The sequence below is a fragment of the Camellia sinensis genome, chromosome 9 (assembly GCF_055761805.1).
Source record: "Camellia sinensis isolate YWXY chromosome 9, ASM5576180v1, whole genome shotgun sequence".
Classification (NCBI taxonomy): Eukaryota; Viridiplantae; Streptophyta; class Magnoliopsida; order Ericales; family Theaceae; genus Camellia; species Camellia sinensis.
The window spans coordinates 1,789,095-1,797,906 of NC_138969.1; the positions used below are offsets into that span (position 1 = coordinate 1,789,095).

General features: G+C 32.9%; 1 long non-coding RNA gene across 2 annotated transcripts; it reads right to left on the minus strand.

Moving 5' to 3' along the window:
* Positions 1-2,160: 2,160 nt before the first annotated feature.
* LOC114292519 (uncharacterized) lies at positions 2,161-7,641 on the minus strand. 2 transcript variants are annotated; one of them, XR_014339307.1, is made up of 8 exons: positions 7,494-7,641; positions 6,524-6,596; positions 6,082-6,428; positions 4,259-4,998; positions 3,999-4,115; positions 3,605-3,709; positions 2,838-3,028; positions 2,161-2,359 (listed from the first exon to the last, which is right to left on the minus strand). It is a non-coding gene; the product is annotated as an uncharacterized LOC114292519 (long non-coding RNA). The 2 variants fall into 2 exon arrangements; XR_014339306.1 differs by having other exon boundaries at positions 3,999-4,151.
* Between the last annotated feature and the right edge of the window lie 1,171 nt (positions 7,642-8,812).

Sequence of the window (8,812 nt, forward strand, 5' to 3'; positions counted from 1 at the left end):
TTTTTGGAAAGAGCTCAGAAATTTTTGGGGTTTGTTTTGTTGTATATTTTGAAAATATTTTTTAAGTATGAGACATTAGGGAATTTTGGAAATTTTTACAAGTAGTTTTTAAGTATGAGAGTAGGAGATAAAAGGTAATTTTGGAAAAAAATTTCGAAAGTTAGTAAACTAAATGCAATTTTATGAAATTTAATTTGATTGAAATATTTTAGAGAATTACTTTCTTATTGATTTTTTTTGGTTTGAATTTTTGTTGGAACTTTGGTGTATAATTATTTATGGAATTTTTTGAGTTAGAGTAGTTGATATCACATTTAATTTTTTTATTATATTTATGTTTAATGAATGATTTTATGTATTTTTCAGCAAGTAGTTGATTTTATGTAATTTTCTATTATATGATTTTATGTTTAATTATATATTATGTTATGTGATTTTAGAATATTATTTGGGTTGCATTGTGTAAAAATGTGCTACCAAATTCTATATCATAAATTAGCAAACTAAATTTTCAAATATTCAGAAATAATTATTATAATGTTTATTTGGAAAGAATATTATTGCTAATGATTTCAGGATTGCTATTCTAAAAATTAGAAGTTCAACAGATTGTTATATGGTGAGTTAAAGTAGTTAACTATGGAGTAAAACATTTATTGTCTCAAGTTGATCCAATTATTTGTGTTTGTGTGTGGAAAAAATGTGAAATTGGTGGATCTGAGAGTTGAGGCGCAAATCTAGTGAATAGACAATTAGTTCTTCGTTTTTATGTCATGTTGAATTATTTTGTTAATATTTCTTAGTTCACCAATATTCAATTATTGGATTTAACCTTAAATTTAACAGCCCATATTTTGGTTAACAAACAGGTACAAATCAATGTGCCTTACAAGTTACGGTTGTTTATCAAATGGAACTCATTTTTAGTCTGAATTTGATAATTTGAATCATTTAAAAATAATTTTATCAAATTATAATTGTACCTTAAAAAAAATAATAATTAAGTATGGTTTTCAATGTAAAACATAATTGAAATATTATTTGTATCTAACACTTATTATGTCGTAAGTTGAGTAATACTATTTACATAATGTTGTGTTTGATTGGAAGATTTGAAGAGGGATTTCGAAAGAGAAAAGAAAAAGTGTGTGAAACTAAATGAAATATAGATATATTTTATTCAGATTTCACCTACCTTTTCCATTTCATTTTCCAAATCCCTTCTCAAATCCCCCAACCAAACACAGCATAAGTGTAGTAAAGAACAATGATCAGAATCTTTACAAATATCTAAATCAATTCACTTTCATGTCACATCTGAAACAAAGGTGTTAACAAAGACTGTCTTTTGTTATTCCAAAAAACTGTATGATATATGATTGTGGGACAATGGTTATCCAGCTTTGTTATCTCCTCTGGAAATGAAATCTGGTGCTATAAAATAAGTACGATTTTTTAATTATTCAAAATCCGGTCCAATGAATAGAGGAAAAGGTCGGATTAAAAAATGGTAATATAAATAGGAAGATGATGGTTTATTAAATTAAAACAAGTTAAATCCAAGACTTGCCAAACATAGACTCTGATATTATGTTGGATGACAACTTATTTAACATGTGTTAATCTAGAAGAATGAGTAACCACCAATGTGTAAAGAACAACCACTGCTAGAAATTAGGCTTTTAGCGGCGTTTAAAAAACGCCGCTATAACTATCAAAAACGTCGTTAATTTTTTTTGTGGCGTTTAGTACCAAACGTCGAAGATGCGGCCGTCGCCATAGCTTTATGACGCTTAAAAGCGTCGCTATATTAGTATAGGCGGCGTTTTTAAAAACGCCGCCAAATGTCCCACCCTGACAGCACTATGACATCACTATGATTTAGCGACGTTTTGAAAACGCCGTCATATCTTTTTTTAAAAACTGACCATTAGATAGAATTTAGGTGGCATTTCTTAAAACGCCGTGATATCCCTTTTTTTATTTTTATTTTTTTTGTAAAAATTGTGCTAATTTTATGTGATTAAACTAAAAAAATACCTTTAATAAAATTGAATAGCACTAATATGAAATAATAACTTGCATTCAAATAGTAAATGCAGCATTAATTCACTTTCCCATTCAATTTAATATCCAATCATCATTACCCACAAAATAACATATCCACAAATGATGTTTTAACATTACTCACAAAATAACATATCCAAAAATTGAATTTACAATTCTCCACCAAAAAATCAAATGATTCATAAGCAAAGGACCTAATCCTTGTATATTACAATAATGTTTTTATGTGTGTAAAGCACATGCTTATTGTTATCACTGTTCTTGTTGTCAGGATGCAGCTCACAAACAAAACCTATAACATTGACAAAATGATAACATAAAGTATTGAATTAAACATCTGAAAAGACTCAAAAATTAAAAATAAGTTTAATAATACAAGACGTATAATAAAAAAAAAATTAAAATTTATTAATACATACCCTAAAGCCGGATAACACATAAATAAAACCAAACTAGCATCAAATAACTTGTAAAGGACATAAAATGAGACCCAAATTGACCAAAAACTTGATCGGATGAGGCCCATAGGCACTAAAACCTTTACAAATTCCAAACTTTCACTTTTAGTTGTCTGAGGAGCACCGGTGTTCCTCAGACAACTGAAAGCAAAATGAAAACCCCCCCCAAAAAATTTAAAAAATAATAATAATAATAATAATAATTGCTAATCATGATAGACAACCACTTCAGTAACATCAATAGAAAAATAACTAAAAATTAATAAATATATATCAATATGAGGAATAAGAATTTAGTCCACAAAAGCTTACTGGCATTGGAAGGGGATGTTCATTATGCAGTACATGCACAAAGTACTTGCTTGAAGACTTAGCTGGACAACTATAAACTACCATCATATTATTGCCACCCAAAAGCGCCGCCACACTGCCTCTCCAATTTCTTCTCTAAGGTGGCTTTGGAGGGAGTTGCAAGGGTTGTTCCTTTTCTATTTTTTCAAAATCTGAAACATTCAACATATATTGCTTACTGAGAAGACAACATAAAAGCAGAAATCAAAACAGGTAAAGTAGAAACACAATGGGACAGCTGGCATACTGGATCAAATGCTTATATATGATTTGCCCAGATCCAAAGGGAAAAAAAAAAAGGAGAAGAAATCAGAAGGAAAAAAAGAAATGCATACATGTGCCATCATGTATAGAGATTCAAATATGACTAAGAAGGATGGACACTTCTAAGAACCGACACGACACAACACAACACTCATCGGACACGTGGACACAAATGAATCATATTACAAGTTTGAATAAAATAACTTGTAATCCAATGATAAAACAAAAATAATGTAAATTTATACATATTCTCCTTCTTTAGACTGTTAAAATTATTATCTTTGGTTGAAATATTCATATATATGATATATAATTATCCTTATATATGACATAATAAATATATAAAATTATATATTTTGTACGTGCCACCCACATATTGTGTCCTACATTTTTTGAAAATTTACGTGTTATCGTGTCCGTGTCGTGTCTACACTTCTTAGAAATATGAGAATGAAAGCACTCACCGGATTCTTCAAGAAAGAGCCCAATCAGACATGAGAATGGAAGCAGAGTTTCTGCATAAGCAAACCGCAGTCTTGCCTTTTCATAACAGCCAGGAGCATGTTCTTCTACAGTAACAGAAGGTATAAATTATGAGCCAAACAGAAGATACCTTTATTTTTTTCCCTCAGCATTAGCCATGAAGACTTCAATTATAAGTTTATAACGCAATTAATTTTAGATAAGTTTTGAAATAAATGTCACAACGTGGGAATTAACTCCTAGTTTTGAAATACATGCCATAGCATTAATAGCAAATAACCATAAACACAGTGAAAAATAATATGACAATAATAAGATTCAAAGAATTAATAAACTTATGAGATATTTAATATGAATTGTTATAGTTTATATAACCTTCTTTAGCCATAATAGCTTGTTCCATGGACTGAACAACATCCTCAAGCAATGGCACTCCCATCTGGTAGTTTAATGCATTACCATAACCCTTTAATATGAACAGCTCCAAATCATCTGTCCACTCCAGCAAGACAACCTAAAAATGTTTAGCTGCAATCCCAGATAATTAGGACAAGAAACAAAAGTTGACACTTAATTTGTTCGTTCTTGAAGGAATATACATCATCAGTAGAGTGGCATGCAATGCAGGATCATACCTGCAATCCTGGCTCTTGACAAGCCTCTGCAAATTTAGCTGTTGAAAGAGCTGCATTTCTTTTAATATCAGCTTTCTTGCGCTCTAGTTCAGCCAGTTGCTGTTGAGTCCTTTGGACCTGATTTTTCTGATATGGTCTTCAAATATGAAATACAATTGATCAATAATATAAGCCGCACTAACATCAAGCAAATATTATTATTTAGCATTAACCAAGTAGGAATATTATTATTCTTGACCTGCTCTAATTTTCCAAAGAAAACAGTAAGTAAATTTCCAGATCTGAAATCCCAGATAATTAGGACAAGAAATAGAAATTAGAGTTAACCATCAAAGCTTGATCAATATAAACCATCTTCACAACAGGACTGCTAGTTAGTTAACTATACCTACATACAAGACAGAATACAACATAACACTGATCCGAACCAAGACGATGATGCACTTCTTGTTATCGATCACCAAACGAAAGGTTTGGAGATATATAAGCAATTAATGGATGAATCAAGTGATCACCAACAAGCATAGGCTGTTACACCCACACAATGTGGGTGGTTTGCTGAATGGTATAGTCGACTTGCTTCATTGAGTGAGGATTCATGAGATGGTCTTCAGTTTTGTCTTCTTCTGTTTTACGAAGAAAGATGACAGCAGACTCTTGCTGCGGACAGGTACGCGAATAATCTGAAGCCGGTTTGGGTTGTCAAATGACTTGAAAGCTGTCAAAGGTTTTGAGACCTCCTGCAAAGTACAATCACTCTCATAAGAACTTTTTGGCATTTCTCTCAACCACAGAGCAAGATATTTTACAACATAAGCAAGCATAAGGTATGGAGCTTCTCTCCTACCACCCATGAGTGGTCCAGCAAAAACATCTCCATACCAAAAGATTTTTAAGTCATCAGATCATCTAATCAAATTCATATTTGAATACATACAGTAAAACCAAGTCTCGTATCCCATTCAATGGAAGAAACTACGCATGAATTATTTTTTTCCGTTGGCACAGTTAATGAGTTGTGTCTAATTGTTGTTTCTATAAAAATTTTCTTTTTAATTTTGTTGATATCTATCAACCACATAATATGTTAGAAGCACAACTCTGCTCAAGTCAACTTACTTCGATTGTTCACATAATCTCCAATTACTAAAATTACATTTAATATATTCAGTTTTATTCCTACTTATTTTAAACTCTTTTGGACTTGATTGCTCTCCAAGTTTGTAATTTGGTTTTTTAGTTTCATCTACTAACTACTAAGGACAATATCATCTGCATAGACAATGGGACATAAATTCTGCTGCAGAGTCAGAATATTAAACAAATCATGATTCACGCCATCCCGGTTGACCCAAAATCTGCACCTTTTTCCATGACTAAAATAAGAAATAATTCTAAGTATTAAAAACTGATGGGGTTTCCAATCCCATTTCAGAAACAAAAACAAGAGAAGTAAAAGGTAAAAATAATAAACAGACATCTCATACCTCTGCACAACCAAATAAAATTATTTCTAGTTATTCTTTGCAAAATACACACATCAAGATTCATCGCTAATGTTCATAACTATGTTCCAAAGACAAACATCCAAAACTAGAACTCAAGTCTCCATGGCTTTAACCATTGTGGTTACCACAAAATGCAGAAAACAGTCACCCTATCATCTATCTCTAATCAATTATGAGGGCAACTGAAAAGTACAAGGTCTGGGCAGATTTGATTATGTGATTGTAGATTAACAACTATCATAAACTTTTGTGCTCTCTTGCAAATATTAGCAAAAGTTTCATAAGAAATGGGAATGAAAAGACAAAGCTCTCAACTTTTGGCATTATGTACTGAATTCTTGATAGAAGGACTACTTGAAACTCTCGGCAACTTCACACTTGCCATCAATGGACTCAATCTGTATGGCAATTCACCATTGTTCAAACCCAATTGGCTCGTTCTTCCATTGAAACTCCGACTTCCGAAGCAAGAAAACTTCGCTGCCCTCTCGGCGAACCCAGGATCGGCAAAAAGTGATGGCAGATTGTGCCAAAACACTTCATAATAAGTTATCATCAAGAGAAAGAAACAATACCAAGGTCAACATGTTTAAAAGGGCTCCCACTTGCAAAAACTATATGTTCTCTAGCATGCTTGAAAACATCAACAGCAGTGCATTCAGCTGCACCAAAGTATATGCAAATACTATGTTCAATAGAGAAATTGGGAGCTCTATAAGTAAAATATGGTTAATTTAGAGGTCTTGTAAAGACAAACCATTCAATGTTGGATTTGACATAGCAAAAATGGCAGGTTTAGTAGAATCCAACTCTCGCATGGCCTTGAGCACCTGATTTACATGCAAGCAATATAAGTAAGGAATATGAAAATGTAAGAAGACACACATCTAGCGAGCTCAAAAATTGACTCTCAAGTATCCATTACACAGAGAAAATGGGACAACACTCACCTTTATTGTGCTTAGTTAGGGTCTTACAGTTAAACAAAAATACACAGCCAAAGTTGAGTATAAGAGGATGAGGAAATTAAGCATGTGAGGGTTAGTAGGAAAGGGCATAATGGCCATGGATTTGACTGAGGTTATTGCTCTTCAGAAATCTTTCTAGAAAAGGATTCATTAAGTCAAACTAACAAGTAAAATTGGTGCATTGTTGTGTTGAGCTAAGTGGAGTGAACTATGATAGTGATGATAACAAATGACATTTAGTTATCTTGATGAGGTATGCTTTTATATCCTAATAATAAATAGATGAATCGGAGTATGTAGTAGAAGTTGGGTAAGTAAAATGATAACTTTGATAGGATAAACAAAAACCATCTCTAAAAGTATTGCCAACATTTAGCAAGTGAGAACAAAAAGTCGCATAGCAAAATGTATTCCAAAAATACAAAAATCATTGCTCTGTGGAACATAATATCACAGAAAGCCAAGACTCATATCTCCAACTATATAGTTGAGGCCTAGTTTAAATTTCAAATTTCAAATTCTGTAACTTCTTCAGTTTTTTTTCCCCACATATATTTTTTATTTTCATATCACCCATCAGGTGTGCACACATTCTAGTACACACACACACACACACATATATATATATATATATGTATAGAGCTCAATATAGTGGATTAACCACAAGTATTCTGTACAAGATTGAACTTAAAGTCGAATCATATAAGTGAAATCAATTCAGAGGTTGAAGAAGAAGAGAACGAAGTGGGACAATGTTACCTAGGGCAAAGATGAGTGGTTGGAGGAGGAGCAATTGACAAGCGAAGAAGAAATAGAGTCCAAAGCTGCAGCTCAGCTCCAGGTTAGCTCAACTCAGCTCATGGGTGTTCATAATGTACCAATCACAAGTTGCATAAAATTGTCAAAGCTATTCAACAACACAAAAGAGAGAAGAAAAAGGGTCAGCTCAGCTCATCAGGATAAGTGGACCACCTCAGAAGGATATTATTACTATATTGAAGTCTGATACACAAGAAAATAATTAAAATGGTCAAAGTATCCAAAGGTGATGAAATTTAATAACAACATAAAAAATAAAATAAAAAATCAACAACCAAATCAACATTGTACCCATGTTGAGCAGATTGTTAGAGATGGCTGGTGTTTTTTAGCAGAAATTATATTGAAATCACAAGGGGAGAAATTACACGGAAGTCAGACACAACTGAAAGTACAATAGGCATCCATGAAGTAACTAGTTAGTCTCTATCAATTCATCCTAATCGAGTTCACTAATTCTACACAGCAGACAAACTCAAAACAGAGAAGAGAAATCTAAAAAGAACACACGGATCTATTATATATATACAAATTGAAACATTGGTTTGATAGATTACAAAGATTAACAAACAAAATGAATGAGAAAGTCAATTATCAGAACACAAATTGAAACATTGATTTAATGCAGACTTAATACCTGTGAAATACAAGCAAAAAACACAATTAAACACTTGTTTTAACAAGATTTTAGCGAGAGAGAGAGAGATCAATACATCGCAGTGAAGCTTCGAAATCGAGAGAGAGAAATTCAAAATCCAAATCGCTCTGAGATGAATCTCAAAATCGAAATCACTCTGAGACCGATCTGAGAAATCAAGCACAGCCTCTCCTGAGATCACTTCCTCTGCGATCGAAACCAACCCCTCTTCTCTCTTTGCGATCTCCCAGAGCTTCAGATCGATATCGCAGAGTACAAAGGATGAATCGAGAGAGAGAGAGCAAGACAGCGGAGCTTCAGAGCTTCAAATCGAATCGCTCTGATGTGAGCTTCAAATCGAAATTCTGGTTTCCAACCAAGTCAAATTTTGAATCTGTATGAATCTCAAAGAAAATGGCTCTGAATCGAAATTGTTGTCAAGGGTTTAGAAGCAATTGGGGGTGAGCAAGAGAGAGGCGTGGGGATTGTGAAGGCGTGAGATTCAAAATAAGGGTTTCCAAAGCTTTAACAAGTATTCTCACATTCAAAATAGCGCGTGAGGGCCAACATATTTGGAGGCGTTTTTAAATGCCTCCGATTTCAAAACGGTGTCGTTTTATTA